This window comes from Glycine soja, chromosome 18 (genome assembly GCF_004193775.1).
Source record: "Glycine soja cultivar W05 chromosome 18, ASM419377v2, whole genome shotgun sequence".
Classification (NCBI taxonomy): Eukaryota; Viridiplantae; Streptophyta; class Magnoliopsida; order Fabales; family Fabaceae; genus Glycine; species Glycine soja.
Genome location: NC_041019.1, coordinates 41,323,608 through 41,342,654, shown reverse-complemented (window position 1 = coordinate 41,342,654; position 19,047 = coordinate 41,323,608).

Here is a 19,047-nt window from a genome sequence, read left to right as displayed (position 1 = left end):
AATAATAACTAAACACTAATATTCTAAAACACAAAATAATAATTTGACAAAATTAATTTAACATGTATAATAATTTATCTAACTATATCGTAAATTAATAATAACTAAACACTAATATTCTAAAACACAAAATAATAATTTAACAAAATTTATTTAACATGTATATTAATTTATGTAAATAAACCGTAAATTAATAATAACTAAATACTAATATTCTAAAACACAAAATAATAATTTAACATGTATAGTAATTTATCTAACTAAACCGTAAATTAATAATAACTAAACACTAATATTCTAAAACACAAAATAATAATTTAACATGTATAATAATTTATCTAACTAATCCGTAAATTAATAATAACTAAAAACTAATATTCTAAAACACAAAATAATAATTTAACAAAATTAATTTAACATGTATAATAATTTATCTAACAATACCGTAAATTAATAATAACTAAATACTAATATTCTAAAACACAAAATAATAATTTACCAAAATTAATTTAACATGTATAATAATTTATCTAACTAAACCATAAATTAATAATAACTAAGTGGTATTAAAAATGCAAAACTAATTAATTATTTTCAGCATGCAAACTAATTAATTATAAGAAATCATGGATTGCATGAATAGTGAAGTCGTGTGGTATTCCACTACTTCAACAATTCAGTAATTGTCTCATGAATTAATAGTGAAGTGGTACTGCAAAGTAAAAAGCAGAAAACAACAAACAAAAAGCAGAAAATAAACAGCAAAGAAAAACCAGAAAACATGTCATTAGTTCACTTGTGCAGCAAAGAAAACAACAAAGCAAAAGCATAAAGCAGGTCCTTGAAAATAGCATGCGCAATGTATTGTTCATGCAACAAAGAAATAGCAGAAAACAGCAAAGAAAAAGCAGAAAATAGCATGCCATTAATGCAGTGTATTGTTCACTCACGTTGCAACACAAAAATAGCAGAAAACAACAGTCATTTAATCTTGTGAACCTACCACATGGCTTCCATTTATGATTCCTGAACCTACCAAGGGAATAGCTTTAGAACAATATGCTGAAAACAAGCTTCGCAGGCTCCAATAATTTACACCCATGAAGGTTGCACATGCATGAATAGAATAAAAGTAAATTGGTGTGTAATAAGCATGCACATGCTTATAGGTACATGAAATGATATATGAGACCTTGGAATCTTGTCATGAAGCATGCTTATACGGTCATTTATGGTGAAATGATTTATGATAGCATGGAATCTTGCCAGAAATAAAGTAGTCAAATTTAACTTATGTTGTAAGCAATAATAGTACTCTAATAACTTGAATCACGGACCAACATGCTTTAAGTTGTGTATATTAGACTTCAACAATTGTTCAGCAATATTCTACAAGTTAACATATTAGGAGGTTTTACTTTTGCAAAAAAACATTGTGTGCACGAGTACCTTACATCAACCTCCTTTCATACCTCCCCCCTTTCATTTTTCCTCATTCTTATTTTCATCCTTCTATCCATTTACCAATGGCATATGCACAACCCGGACCAGTTGATGGTTCCTTGTTGCGCTTACAAGACAACCATATTTCAAATCAAGTGTGGGAAGACCAAGAGAGAATCATCCATCCAAGGTATACTTCTGTTTGGACTTTTACCCACATAGATCAAATGGATAATTAGGTAAAAAATCTAATCACGTTAACTGGTTTCGGACATATTATAAATGTTGAAAAAGTTGATATTAACCAGCATTTGGTTGGTGCATTGGTTGAACGTTTGAGAACGGAGACACACATTTCATTTTCCACATAAAGAGGCAACCATTACTTTACAGGATGTGGCCCTATAGTTGGGCTTGAAGATTGATGGATTGTCGATAACTGGTTTCATCACCGATGATGTACGTGTTTCTTGTCAGACATTACTCGAGGAAACTCCACCTGATAAGTATGGAAAAGGTAAAATGATTTACCTAACTTGGTTGCGACAAAATTTTCAGCAACTTCCCGTTGATGCTGAAGATGTTGTCATTGCACAGCATACTAGAGCTCATATGATGATGATTATAGGCGGTTGTTTGATTCTAGATACATCATGTGTAAGAGTTCATTTTATGTATCTTCTTTTATTATCAAATTTAACCGAGGCAAGTCATTACAGTTGGGGTGCAGCAGTATTAGCATCCATTTTCCGAGCAATAGATCGGGCTGTGATGCCGGACCAAACAGAAATCAATGGATGTTTGTTGTTGCTACAATCATGGGCGTGGGACTGCATTAAATGTATCACCCCAAAGATAGATCACCTATCCATGGAAGAAGTATAAGAAGGACTCAGATTTCCTCTTGCACGAAGGTGGTCTCGTCCAAGGACCGAAAAATATATTCCTACCAATTTACTGAGATTGATACGCATCATATTTGATAGACTACATATTAATGAGGTTCATTTTTTAATTTTCATGAATTAACTATTTTTTTCGGTTTCCTATTCGATTATAAATATGTTACAATAATAATGTATGTGTTGTCGCTCTTGTGGACTCCTTATGACACACCAAAAATAAGGCCATTAATTAATGATATAGAGGTATCAATGATTGTTCAGGCAAAAGTTCCTCTCATATGTTTTGCAATTGTCAAATTGGATCCAATAGACAGGGTCATGAGACAATTTGGACTGCAACAAATTATTTCAGATGATCCACCAAACCTAGATCAACTCCACCACATAGATATGAGAAGGAGAACAAATATTTTTTGGCCTCACCATCATCGTCACTGGATTGTCAAATGGAATCAATGGAATAATTATATTATTCATGGTGAAATGGACCAAGGTCTTTTACATGAAAATTCAGAATACATGCAATGGTATATACGTCGAACTAGACGATATATATCGTGTGAAGGAGCAGTATCTACTGAGGTTATAAATCTACTTTACAATTTTAATCATTCTTGATATTATTATTCGTTGTTATTTCTAACTTTGTAAATTTGAATCACAGTATTATCCGATCCTGGTCATCACCAACATCAATCATATGCAGAACTCAATGTACCTCCAGTGCATGTTCCTGGATTTATGTCCCAACATCATCCATCATAGGCACAATATCAATCAACAAGTTTTTCTGGTCAAGCGTCTCAAGGATGTCAACAAAGTTTTCAACCACTAGGGTTCTCATCATATATACCTCAATACTCATTTCAAGTCTCTTCTACCTCAAATATTTTTTATGGTTCCTCACAAATGTTTGCCACCACTTTCAACACTCAACCATCTGCATATAATCTAGCACCATCGAGTTCTTGTTATCGTCCATCATTACCTACTCAAATACGTGACAAGAGTCACGAAGATGAGGACGAGGATGAGGATAACGACAATAACAACGATGACGATAATGATGGTGAAGGTGATGATGATGATGACAAAGGTGGTCATCATGTTTCTCAACAACAATGGACAATTACATGTGAGCATCCTAGAACAAGAGGAGGTAGAGGCCGTAGACCAAGAGGACAACAAACACAGACAAAGCCAGTCAAACAAGATGAGAGACCCTGACGCATATCTAGAAGAACTTGTTGTGGGACATCGTCTCATTATTAGTTTAACAAATATGTAATTTTTATTTAAATATAATCAATTTTTAAATTAAAGTCTTTCCATTTTTTATGTATTTTTATTGATAGATTATTTAAACTTTAAATAAAAAACATTTAAAGTAAGCTATATTAAAAATATATATAACATGTTTTAAATAATAAAACATTAAAATAAAATAATAATATATCAAATAAAATCACAAAAAATATACTAATAAGTAAATAAACTTAATATTATTTATTATATATTTAAATATATTTTTAAAACTTTTTTATTTAAAATAAAAATAAAACCGTAAAAAATATTAAATTTAAAAGAAAAAACAGATTTAGGAAAAGAAAAAAAATAGGTTAACAAAACAAAAACATGTCTACAAATAGTAAAAAAGAAGTTTAAAAAAACTTAAATAATTTTACGACTTTAAAGTCGTAAAACAAAATAAAAGTCGTAAATAATTTTACGACTTAGGAAAAAAAATACGACTTTAAAGTTGTAAAAAAAAACATATGCACTGAAGTTGTAAATATTTTTACGGCTTCACTTAAAAAAATTAAAAAAATAAAAAGTCATAAAAGATGTTACGACTTCTGAGTTATAAGTCGTAACACCTGTTGCGACTTACTCCGTTTTGGGTAATTTTTTAAAATATACCCCCGAATGAAAAATTGGATAAAATTTTGCCTCTGATTGGTAAAAAAGCCCATTTCAAAAGTAATTTACATATAGAGGTTGGTTTGGATTTTCAATGCGTGTAGATTAATGCATATCCTTTTATGCATTGATTTGCTTAATTTTTGAGGCACGATGAAAGAGTTGGCTTGCCAGCTAGGATTTTGGGGTTAGGAAAAGGAGGTTGATCAAATCCTTACAATGTCTAAATTAATTATTTTAGTTTGAGGTTTAAAGTTTTGTTTGCTCCTGATGTTCCTGTCATTGAAATGCTAGACAAGTTTTCAATTTTGAAAGCCAAAATTATGTTTGTCATTTATTTGAGGTTTTGACTAAATTATGCATGTGATTCAATTGTGGTTAAATTTTTTTAAAAAATTAATTTAAAAAGAAATATTATAAGACGGTTCTCTAGAAAATCCTCTTAAAATGTCTATATTCTAAGACTTTTTTTTTTTGGAAAAACAGTCTTAGAATCCTCAAAATATTTTAATTTTTAAAAGAAAATACATTCTAAGAGAGTTTTCAAAAAACCGTCATAAAATCCTTAAATATATTTTAATTTTTTTATAAAAAAAATACATTCTAAGATAATTATCTGAAAAACCGTCTTAAAATGTCTACATTCTAAGATGATTTTTTGAGAAAACTATCTTGGAATCATCAAATATATTTTTATTTTTTTTATAAAAAAAATACATTCTAAGATAATTCTTTGAAAAACGATCTTAGAAAGTCTATCCTTCTAAGACGGTTTTTAACTAAGAACTGTTTTAAAAAAAAGTATCTTTCTAAGCCGATTTTAGCTAAGAATCGTCTTAGAAGAGTATATTTTTCTAAGATGATTTTTTATGAAACCGTATGACATTGTCTACGTCGATAGTTAATAACCATCGTAAAAAAATATCTTTTAACCGATTTTGAACAGTCTTTTTCTAATAGTATGTACTCTATTTGTAATATAAGCAACACTATCAACTGCTTGGTACATGGGAATAGCAATGTAACAGTAACCTTCTGTGGTCTTCCAAGGATGAGACAGTGCAGTATAATTCACTGGTGTTTTTATACCGTGGGTATTTTTCATATTTTTCTCTTTTATTGAATTAATGGACGGTAAAAGATTAATTAATAGTCACACTCATATTTGATTGAAGGCATATGATAAAGAAGCGGATTTACACATTTCGATTACAATATATAAATCTTAAATTTATTGGAACCTACAATGTACCATCCCCATGTTAGTCAAATGATTCTTTTATTTATTTTTGGAACATTATGATTCTTTTATTTATTTTAGCTATTGTTAAAAGAAGAAAACAATAAACATAATTTAATTCCAGGGGTTCGATCCTAACTTCTAAGTCGCGTGCTACCTTTATTACGACTACTTTGTAGAGCTTTCCAACATAACAAACTCGTTTTTGTCGATGAACGTAGACTTGAATCCTTCACTATTGTTTGAGTGGCACCTTTTGTTTGTCCAAAAGTGTAATCCCCTGAGAACAAGAACAGCAGCGAAGCCCAACATTCACTTCCTTCTTTAATTCTTAAAAAGCGTACTATTATTTTTCTAGAAGACATTTATTAGAATTTATGTATTTCCGTCAAACTGAAATATCAGAAAAAAATTCTGAGTGATAGATTAAAATATAAATAGTTTTTAACTAATTTTTCCTATTTAATGATATCAACTCTAAAATTCTCATTTAATTACTGTTTTATTTCCAACAACATTATCTCTTTTTGTCCTATGCAATTCAATGTAAAGGATATTTTACAAAATGAATTAATCTTTTAAATAAGACTATCAAAATTAAAAGATATTGATAACTTATTTTCTTAATTAGCGTAAATCAATTTTTTTTCCATATATTTCAGTTCGGGAGAAGAGTATTTAATAATGTCACACACAAAATATCCTTTATTTAATTACAGTTTTATCTTTAACAATCTTCTATTATTTTGTCTTGTACAATTAAATGTAAAGAATATTTTAGGAAATGATTAACTTTTTAAATGAGATTATAAAAATTAAAATATGTTAACTTATTTTCTTAATTAGCGTAAGTTATTTTTTTCATTATATTTCAGTCCATAACGCATGTATCGACCTTAAGTTCATTACACTGTCTGAGGTATTGTTCACTTTGGTATTGGTATGAGTTTTATAATTTTATCTTTAAAAGGTGCCTCAAAGAAATGAGAAACAAAGGTATTCATATATTATCTTTAGTCTCGACTTTTAAGTAAGGTGAGACTTTAAGATATACAGGAATAATAACCCCAACAGAGACTAAGGGGCTTTTAGATGGTATGTTAGCTTTCATGTATGGTTTAGGCTTAGGACCTTACTTCCCATAAATAATGTCATTTGTGAGAAGTGAGGGCTTAAGACGGTGTCAATGTTATGTTGTTGTTCAGAGTTACAAAAAGAGTGGTGCATAGGAGAAAGGGAGAATGATCTTAGAGAGAGAAAGATAAAGAGTTCTCTTTATGTTGTGACTTGTCCTTTTTCTTCAAATGATCTGATTTTTATAGAGCATTGAGAGACCTAGTTTGGTGGAAAAGTTAATTATATGACATGTAATAGTATCTTTCATTTAATTGTGGTAAAGGTACTTACTTACACTACAAAAAAAAGCATATTTTCGATGGCCAAAATTCATCGAAAACCTCAAAAATTTGTTGGTAAGTCAAAATCTGACGGACAGACCAAAATCTGTCGGAAAAATGGTCGTAGGAAATTAAAATCGACAGATTTTTTCTGTCCGTCGGAATTTCCGTGGAAAATTTGCGACGGAAATATCGGTCGAAAAATCCATCAAAAATTCTATTTTATGAAGAATTGTTTATTTCATTTATTTTTATTTTCATTATTTAACATTGATATTTAGGAATTATTTTTTGTATTTATATTATTTAATGTCAAAATTTTAATTAACATATACATGTAATTAATGAAATACTTAAATTCATAAATCCAAAACAAATAGTAAAATAGATCATTAAGTTAAATTGTTAATAAATCTAAAAGTAAAGCACAATGCAATATGTCAATATTAATTTTGTGTTGCTAAGTTAGTAATCCAAATATTCATTGGGAGAGTCCCTCTGTTGGTCATCGTCTTGTTGTTGGTCATCAGGTTGGTCATTGTCTCATTGTTGTTGTTGGTCCTACTGTTGCTGGTCCTGATGTTGCTGGTAAGGTTGTTGATATTGATGAATAATGTTTCGTATTTCAGGAGGTAGGTACTGAAGGGCAACTGACTGAAATACATTCATCTCCTCCTTTGATTGATGAAGTTCTTCCCTCACTAGGTTAATCTCTGTGGCATCTTGAGCGCGACTGGAATATCCTTGAATATGCTGCATGAAGTTCTCATCTCCATATTTATAAGTATGAGCAAGGTCTCTAATACCATAAAGGCATCCCTTACGCTTCGGTCCCGCAATTGCAACCCAACACTGACTCCTAAGTCTTTGTTCTTCAACAGGGTCTAAAGGAGTAAGTTGTGATTCACCAACACTTGATGCAGCATCAGACCTAGTTGGAGATAATCTAGCCTCAAATTATTCCTGTCATTCATAAATAGTTATTACTTCATAAATATAATAAACATTTTAAAGAATAAAAAACATGCAAGATAATGGTCTCATATGTGTCTGCCTGGATCTATCATCGACAAATTGACCAATATCTTTTCATAAATGAGTTTGGTGAAAGACCTCATCTATGTATGCAGATCAACCAAGCTCCTTTGACTATTAACAAACATTATAAAATAAACATTAAGTGGTAAATTAAATAAGTACAAAGAAATATGTGAAATAATTCTACTATACATACCAAGCAAATGACGTGATCCTACAAGCTGATAGAACCACCTGTGTGCATACACTCACCCTTTTGAGATGCCTAATTTTTTTTGCCTATGCACATTTAGGATGATACCCAGGTGCATTCCAATTGTATAACAGATCATTCCAGACATGATCTTCAATCCAATATGACCTTTTATTATCATTTTGAGCATCCCTGAACATCTCAAAAAGCTCAGGAAAATGAGATAATAGACATAGAAAGAGGGTTTACCCTATTAGAGATACTCAAACTTATGCTGTATTCATTAAAGAGCTCTGAGTCTCCGGGGGTGGTGTTGTCCCAGTGTGTAGGTTGTGTCTTTCCCTACTGCTTACTCATTTTATAAGACTAAGGTAGCTTACTTTCCATGCTGACTTCGCTTAGCGCAAGCTTTCACGCTAAGCGCACCTTTGGGCTTCTTTGTGGGTCTTCTTCGCGCTAAGTGTGAGCTGTCCTGCTTAGCGAAGGTGCACGTTTAGCCTAGATTGCACGCTAAGCAAGCTGTTCAATTCTTCCAAGCTTTTTCTTCCAATTTTTGCATCAATTTTCCTCCAAAATACTTGAAATCTTTTTCTTTTAAATTATGCTAATCAAAAGCTGCAAAGATATTGATTTCTTTATTATTTCATTAAAAACAACAGTAAAGTAAAGAAATTGTAATCATTATTAGCCAAAATTAACTATCAAATTAACTCAAATTTCACAGTTATCAACTCCCCTAAATTAAAACCTTTGTTTTTCCTCAAGCAAAAGACAAGTTCTGAATGTATCAACACATGAGATAACTGCGAATCATTTCAAACCTTTCAATGACTGACCCTGAGCTTGCATTTGTCTTGCTCTTGTGATGGAAGTATGAAGAAATACACATGGAGATGAAAAATGTTAGCAAGTAAAAACTTCATCAACACAGACTTACCACACTTTATTCCTTACAAGGCTAGTGTTTCTCTCAGCACATAAGTGTCTCGGCTAAGAGTGTTTTTAATCCAACAACTAAAAATAATGTTTCCAACTTTGCACTTCATCTCAGTTAATGTAATCATACACACATACTGTGGATCACTAAGGACTTTTTAGGCTTGTAATGTGGTTGGGCTAGCAAGGAACTCATGGTTTTTTTTTTTGGATTCAAAGTTAGGTTCTAAGAGAGCACCTACCGCATATTTTTCTGATAACCCATGGCTTTATATTTCACAGCCCCAACTTTCATGTCTTCCATTCTTAACAGCACAATTTTTTTTTTGTACATAGATGCTATCAACTTTTTATTTGAAGCATACTTTTTTCTCTTTTTTTTTTTGAAACAATAGAATTATAAAAATTGAATTACACTGGTACTGTAGCAACTGATCACATAATGCAATTTCCTATGGATGTGCGATGTTATTAGTGTTCCTAAAACAAAAATTTTCACCCAAGAATCCTACTCCCCCAAATTAGGGGTAAATTTGTCTTAACCCGTGCTTTCCTACAACCTAAGATAAGGTAGTTATTAATTTCATTTGGCTTAGGTTTCAAAGATAATTTATTCACTTTAGGCTCAATATATGCAAGGGATGTATTAATTCATGATAGGGTGACTATTTGGCTAAGTAGCTGAAATAATTTAATACAAACAAGGCCTTGATCATTTCCACATTTTGTATATACTCAAACAGTCTAAGAATCATGCGAAATCAAAAAATTAAGAACAATAGTTCTCTTACAATCAAATGTTCTCACAACTCGCTGGACATTTATGAAGTACTTGGCTTACCATACCATGATTTTCGTTCAGACACGCTAACATCTTCACTCTTGTGCTTTCGATTCATACTTCATCACTCACAATAACGCCTGCTCACACAAAAATCAGAATTTTCATAATCATCTCATCAGTATACAGTATATCTCATTCATCAATTCATCCAAAACAAGTCATAGCCTATTACTAATTTCATATGTCTATATCATGCAATTTTTATTCAATGAATAAAATTAAACTACTGGAATTAAACTAGTGAATTTAACTGCACGAAATCAAAATAAAATAAAGAAAATAAATAACACAATTATCATAAAAAAACACGCAAATCAATTAACTAAAAGAGAGATAGGGTAAGAAACCATGGGTTGCTTACCAATAAGCGCTTCTTTAACGTCATTAGCTTGACGGGTCCAATGCCTTCAAGCTGGCATGAAGGTCACATAGAACACATCTTCCTTGCATTTTGCCTCTTAGTTAGAGACTCCATGAAACCTATGTATCCCGGAAACATCTTCCATATCATTGCAAGGGAAGTGCTGGTGGTCAAGGAGAGAACTTAAAGATTTATCATGTTCTCCATGCCTTTCTTCCTTGACAATCAGTTAATGAGGAGGGGTATTGACTTGGAGAATACTTTCTTGTTGAATTTCTACTTGTGAGCACTTCTCCAATTGTTGTTGTGTTCTCTCCTCACTTTTTTCTTCATCTTTTTCTCTTGAATCATGCTCTTTTACAAGACTTTCCTCATGAGCTTCAACCTCTATAAAGTTTTCTTCCCTTGTGGCCACAAATTTAGCCATTTCTTTTGCTAGCTTACCAACTTGAATTTCTAGACTTTTAAATGCTTGTTGAGTAGATTCATATGTTTCCTTGACTTGCATCAACAAATTATCCAGATTAGAAATTTTTTCTTCTTCATATTGATTGTAGGGTTGTAACTATTGCCCCCACTGACAATTTTCCATGGAATAGCTCTTGCCAACCTGAAATTCCTTATTTTGCATTGAGTTTTGATTGGCTTTAGGGCTAGCAAGATATGCCATGAATTCCCTAAATGCATCATCCAGATTAGAAGTTCTTTCTTCTTTATATTGATTGTAAGGGTGCAACTCTTGTCCCCACCAAGAGTTTTTCATGGAGTAGAGATGACAATTGTCATTGAAATGCTCTCCTCCACAAAAATCATAATTTACCGGTGTTGGGTGATTGACCCCTAATTGTTTGCTTTCAAGATACTCCTTTAAAAGATCTTCTAGCTTTGAAGTGTATTCCATGGATCAAGTTCTTATGAGGTTCCACCCTACAAGCATAGACTCACAAGAAAAAGTTTTTTTTTTTATAAGAGTGAATAAAGAAAAATTAAAAAGTAGTTTTTTTAAAAAAAAATAAAGGTAAAAGATAAAACTGATTGCTTTAAAATTGGAAAATGCAAACAATCAAGTACAAAAAACAAAGTCCCCGGCAACGGTGCCAAAAACTTGTTAACTCATTGACAAGTGTACCAATTTGTCTCAAGTAGTAAAGTACTCGGAAGTCCGAGAGTCGAATCCACGGGGACTTTGTTTGTATTTAGATTGATGCAAACCTAATTTATAAGCCATAGATAAGGAATTTAAAATAAAAGATAAAGAAAGATAGAAGATAAGATAAAGATTTAAAAGAAAAGATAAGAGCTTTAAAGATAAAAAAATAGAAGATAGAAAAGATAAAAGATTTAAATTAAAAGATGATAAAGATAAAAAAAAGTAAAAGATAAAGATAATGATAAAAAAAAAGATGAATGTAGAATGTAATAATGTTGGGACCAAGCATGCTTTATTTTCTTAAGATGTATGATTTTAGATTTTTCCCTATTAATTTGGTGAATTTTTTCTACACACATCTATTAGAATACTTGTCTTTGATGTCTCACGATGATAAGTCTATCTTACCTATCTATCTCCTAAACGTCTTTGCAAAGACTATAAAGTTCTAATTCTAGATGTTTAATTTGATGCATGAGCATAATGCAATCACTCTATGCCTAGCAATGATTTTATTAAGATACTCTTTCCTTTTAGTTCTATTAGAAATGACCCTCTTTCGAGCAACAAATCCCTAAAATTAATGCATATAAGACCTTCCTTGTATTTCTACTAAAGATTACCGTCTTTCGAGCGCCAAACCCCTAAAGATGATTCAAGGATGAATAATACATGAAATTAAAATAAGAAAAGATAATAGGAAAGAAAACAACAACTTTCATTGATAGATATGTAGCATACAATACATCTTTTGGCTTTTTAGGCCTGTCAGGACCAATCTAAGGGGGTTTAACCTCTCATTGCTATGAGAGACTTTTACACTTTAGGGGATAATGGGCATAGAAAGAGGATCTCCCCTATTAGAGATACTCAGGCTTAAGATGTATTCATTAGAGAGCTCTGAGTCTCTCGGGGTGGTGTTGTCCCGGTGTGTAAGTTGTGTCTTTCCCTTCTGCTTCCTACTCCTTTTATAGGACTAAGGTAGCTTACTTTTCATGTTGACTTCACGCTTAGCACGAGCTTTCGTGCTAAGTGTGCCTTTGGATTTTTATCTGAGCCATCTTTGCGCTAAGCGTGAGCTAGCCCGCTTAGCGAGGGTGCTCGCTAAGCAAGCTGTCCAATTCTTCCAAACTTTTTCTTCCAATTTTTGCATCAATTTTCCTCCAAAGCACTTGAAATCTTCTTTTAAATTCTTCTAATAAAAATTTACAAAGATATTAATTTCTTTATTATTTCATTAAAAATAATAGTAAGTTAACGAAATTACAACCATTTTTAGCTAAAATTGACTATCAAATTAACTCAAATTTCATATTTATCATACATCCAACGACGATTTGAAAGAATATAGTTTATGTTCTCTATATTAAAGACAAAATACGAATATTCATCAATCACATACATAATCTTAGAGTGATCTCTATTATTAGTCATAAGAATTCTAATCATATTTTTGGTGAAAACAAAAATCACATACATATAGTGTTTGAGTTTTTTAAAAAACAAAAAAAACATGGAATATAAATAACAAGACTATAGTTACACATATGTTATTATATAAAAATGTTATTATTTTTCAAATACGATCATGATTCACAAGTCCAAACTATATCCTGGAACTTGTATAAGTGAGCGTGTGCTTTTTTTTTTCGGCCGGTTTAATTAAGAGAGTTAAGAGCTAGATGTGTGTCTATATATAGGATAATTAATTACTCTATAAAAGTATTTTATATAGACAGAAAAATACCATAAAATTTGTTATAGTTATTTTATATAAATATTAAGTATAAGTGTTAATTTCTAATTTATAATATGTAGGTTATTGTTAACTCGTTGGCAAGTATAACAAATGTCCAAGTAATAAAGACTCGGGAGTCCGAGTGTCGATTTCCATAGGGACTTTGTTTTGTACTTGTATTGGACAATTTCCAATTTATAAGAGAAAAAGATAAGATGAGGTAAAAAGATAATTTTAAAAGAACAGAGTATAAAATAATAACTATTAATAGAAAACAAAAGAAATAATAGGAAATGCAATGGATGAGAATGTTAGGACCTAACATGCCTTATTTGCCTAAGATGTATTATTTGTGATTTTTCTCTATCAATCAGATGAATTTATCCTACCCACATCTATTAGAATATTTGTCCCTGATATCTCACTAGGACAAACCCATTTTACCTATCTATCTCCCAAATATCTTTGCAAAGAGTCAATAGATAAAATGCATGAAGTTCTAATTCTAGATGCTTGCTTTGATGTATGGGCATAATGCAATCACTCTAGGTCTAACAATGATTTTATTAAGATACCCCTTCTTTTTAGTTCTATTAGAAATTACCCTCTATCGAGCGATTAATTCTTAAAACAGATGCATGCAAAACCTTCCTTATTTTTCTATTAAAGATTACCTCTGTCTAGCACCTAATCTCCAAAGATGATGCAAGGATGAATAATGCATGAAATTAAAAATAAGAAATGATAATAGAAAAGAAAACACTTGTTTGCATTGATAAATATAAAGTGTGCAATACATCTTTTGGCATTTTAGGCTTGTTAGGCCCTAACTAAGGGTTTAGCCTCTCATAGTCATAAGAGACCTTACACTAGAAAAGGGGTATAAGAACTGATGAAGGAGAAGGGTTGGAGAAAAGGGTAATAGAAAATGATGAAAGAGAAGAAAGAATTCCCTAAGGGAGAGTTCTGAGACTTTAGGTGTGTATTAGAGTGTTCTGAGACTCGGTGTGTCTTTCCTCCTTGGCTTGATTCCTTTTTTATAGCTGCTGGAATGAACTTAAGTTTGACTCCCTTTTTATAGTTGCTGGAGTGGAGTTGAGTTTGATGCAACAAATTTTCCTTATTTATATTTTTGATATTTTCTGGATCTTTTTTTAAATTTAATCCTTCCTTTTCATATCTACAAGCCATAAATAAGAAAAATATTAATTCCTATCATTTAAGCAAAAAATAAATGCTAAATAAACATTTTTAAAGATATTTTCAATATATTTTTATTATAAAAAATAACTCATATTTAGTAATTATCAAAATCCCCCAAATTAAAAACTTTGCTTGTCCTCAAGCAAAAATTAAAATGAGAGCAGTCTCTGAATGCTCCAACACTTCCAATAACTGCAATTTTTCAAATCCCCTTAGCTGATCTTCTTGCATTTGTCATGATCTTGCAATGGAAGCATAAACAAACATTGAGATAGAATTGGTTAATAGTAGAAATCAATTAGGTCAGCTTGCCTCTCTTTTCCTCACAAGGCTATAATGTTTCTCTCTGCGCACAAGTGTCTTGGGTGACTGTTTAAAATTATACAACCTGCAATTAATGTTCACAGTTTTGCACTTCATCTCAGTTAAAGTTATCATGCTTACACTTGGTGGATCACTAAGGACTTTTATTGGCTTGTAAAGTGGCCCGACTAATCAAAGAAACTATGGTTTTTCTGGGATTTCAAAAATTAGGGTTATAAGAGAACATTTATCCTAAAAAAACTTCCACTTATTCAGCCTAGGGTTATTTGTTTTTCAGCCTCAATTTATTGTTCTAATAGCACTTATGACACCTATTTATTTTATCTCTTTCTTTTTAGGATCTATCTCTTTTTTTTAGGAAAGAAACTTTGGGCTTACAAGCTTTTTTGAGGGTGCCTTATTGTGTGCTGTTTTACCTTCCTGAGACAATTTTTACCTTAACTATCCCCCAAATTAGGAGCATATCATGACTAAAATCCTTATGCTCTCTTAAACCCTAAAACAAGGTAGGAGATAATTAAGGTAGGCTTAGGGGTTTTACAAAAAAAAAAACATGATTATCATTTTTGGCTCAAATAAGGTGCAAGGGATAAATTATCATTGAAGGTTGGCTTTTTGGCTAAGTGACTAAAAATAAGAAGAAACATGGCCTTGATCATTCCCACCTCATATAATTAATCTAACAGTCTAAGAATGATGCAAAATCGGGAAATTAAAAAACAGACATTTTCTTACAAGTAGGTTTCACACAACTCACCGAGACAAGACAAAGTTGTTGGCTTACCGTACCATGATTTCTTCCAGACAAGCTAACCTTTTCTCTCTTGGTTGTGATTCATGCTTCACTACTTGAACTGACGCTTGCATTCATGGAACCAACATTTTCACAAAAATGGCATTTCAAGTGTTTGAGTCCTTCAGAAAAAGCTTTGACAATGACTTCATAAATATCATGCAATTTTTATTCAATGATTGAATTTAAACTACTGGAATTAAATTGCTGAAATTAAAGAAAAATAAAGAAAGATAAAGAAAAAGAAAAACTAAAGACAAGAAACATAAATAAACGAAAGAAAAAAATCCTGGAAAAAAAATTGGGTTCCAATCTTGTGTGGGCCCTGGATCCCAAGCTCTATGAGCATTATTAATGTCCGCAACATAATCATCATCAGCTTCAACATCTGCGGCATCATCATCAACTACACCAAAGGTGTCACCCCCCCTAACAAAAGGAAGTTGGACTCCTAGCCAAGCAACCTGGGCTAGGAATGCCTTTGGTGTCATCACGGGCTGCTGGAGGGAGAGATGGTGGAGGCTCTACATTAGTAGGTATTGGCCGTGGTGGAGGCTATGCAGCATAGGAAGGAACCGCTCCAGCTGAGAAAAAAGCATAAAGGTCTAGCGGAGGGATCGCTAGTGGAATGTCAAGAATGGCTCGGGTCTTGACTTGTTTTGGCCCTAGAAAGACTCTAGAAGAGTCTGTAGAATTCTCAACTGGCTTGGCTTCATCTTCTTCTAGGAACACAGAATTCAAGTGCCCCCCAACGAGGTTAATTTTTTGCTCAATTTCCTCCACCTTAAACAAGTCTTGCTATCATTGGGATGCTTAATTCCCTTAAACAAGTTGAATGTGGCTTTTTGGTCTTCCACACTCATCTCCAAGTTACCTTTCCCCATGTCCACAACACACTTTGCAGTCACCATGAATGGCTAACCCAGAATCAAGCGGATCTCAACATCTTCTTCAATGTCCATGATTACAAAGTCCACCAGAAAAATGAGTTGATGGACTTTGACTAGGATGTCTTCAACTACCCCGAACGATCTTGTGATTGAGTGGTCTGCCAGCTGGAGCGTCATCCTTGTAGGTTCAATCTTCTGGTTTCTTATTCTCCTGTACATAGAAAGCGACATCAAATTGATACCTATTCCTAAGTCAATAAAAGTCTTACCTACAAATACACTTCCAATAGAGCATGGGATGGTGACGCTTCCTAGATCTTTGAACTTGGGAGGTAGCTTCTGGATTACTGCCCTACAATTTTCTCCCACCACAATGGTTTCACTGTTGATGTACTTTCCCTTTTTTATGAGGATGTCCTTTAAGAACTTTTTGTATAATGGCATCTGTTGTATGACCTCTCCAAAAGGGATAGTAATCTCCAACATCTGGAATATGTCAAGGAACTACTTAAAGTAATGTTCCTTATCCTTCTTTGATGGCACCAGAGGGTACAATGTCTCCTTTGATGAGGTTGGTGGTATCTCTCTTCTGGCCTCCTGAGCTAACTGATTCTTGGTCTTGGTCTTAGTGGTTGACACCTCATCACAACTCTCTTTACTCTTATCTTTTTCTCCCTCTTCTTTCTTTTCTCCTTCCTCATCACACACATCTTCCTCAATTCTCTTTTCCTTCTCAGCATTTTCCCTCTTAGTGAAAATTATCTTACACTCCTTTTTAGGATTCTTCTCGGTGTTGGCTCCAAAGTTGTTAGTGGGTCTTTCAGCCATTTGTTTGGCTAATTGTCCCATTTGTATCTCCAAGTTCTTGATGGATGGCTTTGTGCTCATATAATTGGACATGGACATTTACATGAATTGATTTAGTGTCTCCTCAAGCTTGCTGGTCTTCTCATAAAGATTGTCCCCTTGGTTGGAATTTTGGACAGGTTGACTTCTTTGCTCCTTGTTGAACTGGTTCCCCGGATGATTCTTCCAGCTTGAGCCCTGTGTAAAATTCCTCCCTTGGTTGAATCCCGGTGGTCCTCCTTGGTTGTAGCCTTGGAATTCGTGGTGATTCTGAGCTCCCATGTAGTTCACCTCCCTGGAAGAATTTTCTTAGGCTATGCATTGTCCTAGCTCTTGTGCTTCACCAATGATGTGACATCCCCCTATTTGCATGATTGAAGAGTGAGAAGGACTTACTGCTTGTAGTTGTTGAGGGAGTTTGCTGAGGATCTCTGTGAGGGCCTTTATTTGTCGGGTCAATAGCTTGTTTTGGGCCAGTGTTGCATCTTGGGCAGTGAGTTCCAGAAGGCTCCTCTTTGTTGGCATGTATGCTCGATCACGAAGGATGGCGTGATCACTGGCCGCCATGTTCTCTATCAGCTCCATTGCCTCCTCCGGTGTCTTCAGCTTGATTTTTCCCCCTACAAATGCGTCAAGGATTTGCTTTGACTGTGGTCGCAGACCATCTATGAAGATGTTTAATTGCACCGGCTCGTTGTACCTATGTGTAGGCGTCTTTCTGAGTAGTCTGTGGAAACGCTCGAGCGCCTCGCTGAGTGATTCATCGGGAAATTGATGGAATGAGGATATTTCCATCTTTCCATCGACAGTCTTTGACTCTGGAAAGTATTTCTTTAAGAACTTTTCGACAACTTCTTCCCAGGTCCTCAAGCTATTGCCTTTGAAGGAGTGTAACCACCTTTTTGTTTCCCCTGCCAAAGAAAAGAAAAGAAAGTGAGGCATATGGCATTCTCGGGAACACCGACTATCTTTACCGTGTTACAAATTTCTATGTAGGTGGCAAGATGAGCATAAGGATCCTCATTTGGTAGACTATGGAAGAGGTTTCCTTGTATTAGCTGTATGAGAGAGTGAGGATAAGATATGTTGGCCGCTTGAACCTCCGACCTTGCAATATTGGTGAAGAATTGTGGGGTAGTTATACTAAAGTAGTCCTCTAGTGTCACTCGTCCTGCGTGCTCCTCTTCCATTTGATAATAGCTTTGTGGAGAGGGTGGAGGTGAGGGTTGACTGCTCCCTTGTATTTCTTGCTCTCTTCTTTTTCTCGCAGCATTGTTATGCCTCCAAGTGACTTCAATTTCTGGATTAAGTGAAGCTAAATCTTCAATTGCAATTTTGCCTTGCATACACAAAAACAAGCACTGCCGTGCAAATTATAAAAGAAAAAGAAGGGAGAAGAAAAATAATGATTAAAAATTATAAAATAAAGAGTAAAGAAGAATTAATACTTACAAATTGAAAATGTATGACAACCAAGTATGAAGAACAAAGTCCCAGGCAACGGCGCAAAAAATTTCTTAACTCATTGGTAAGAGTACCAAATGTCCAAGTAATAAAGACTCGGAAGTCTGGGTGTCAATTTTCACATGGACTTTGTTTTGTACTTGTGTTGGATAATTTTCAATTTATAAGAGAAAAGGATAAGATGAGGTATAAAAGATAACTTTAAAAGAAGAGAGTATAAAATAACAACTATTAATAGAAAACAAAAGAAATAATAGGGAACTCAATGGGATAAGAATGTTAGGACCTAACATGCCTTATTTACCTAAGATGTATTATTTGTAATTTTTCTCTATCAATCAGGTTAATTTATCCTACTCATA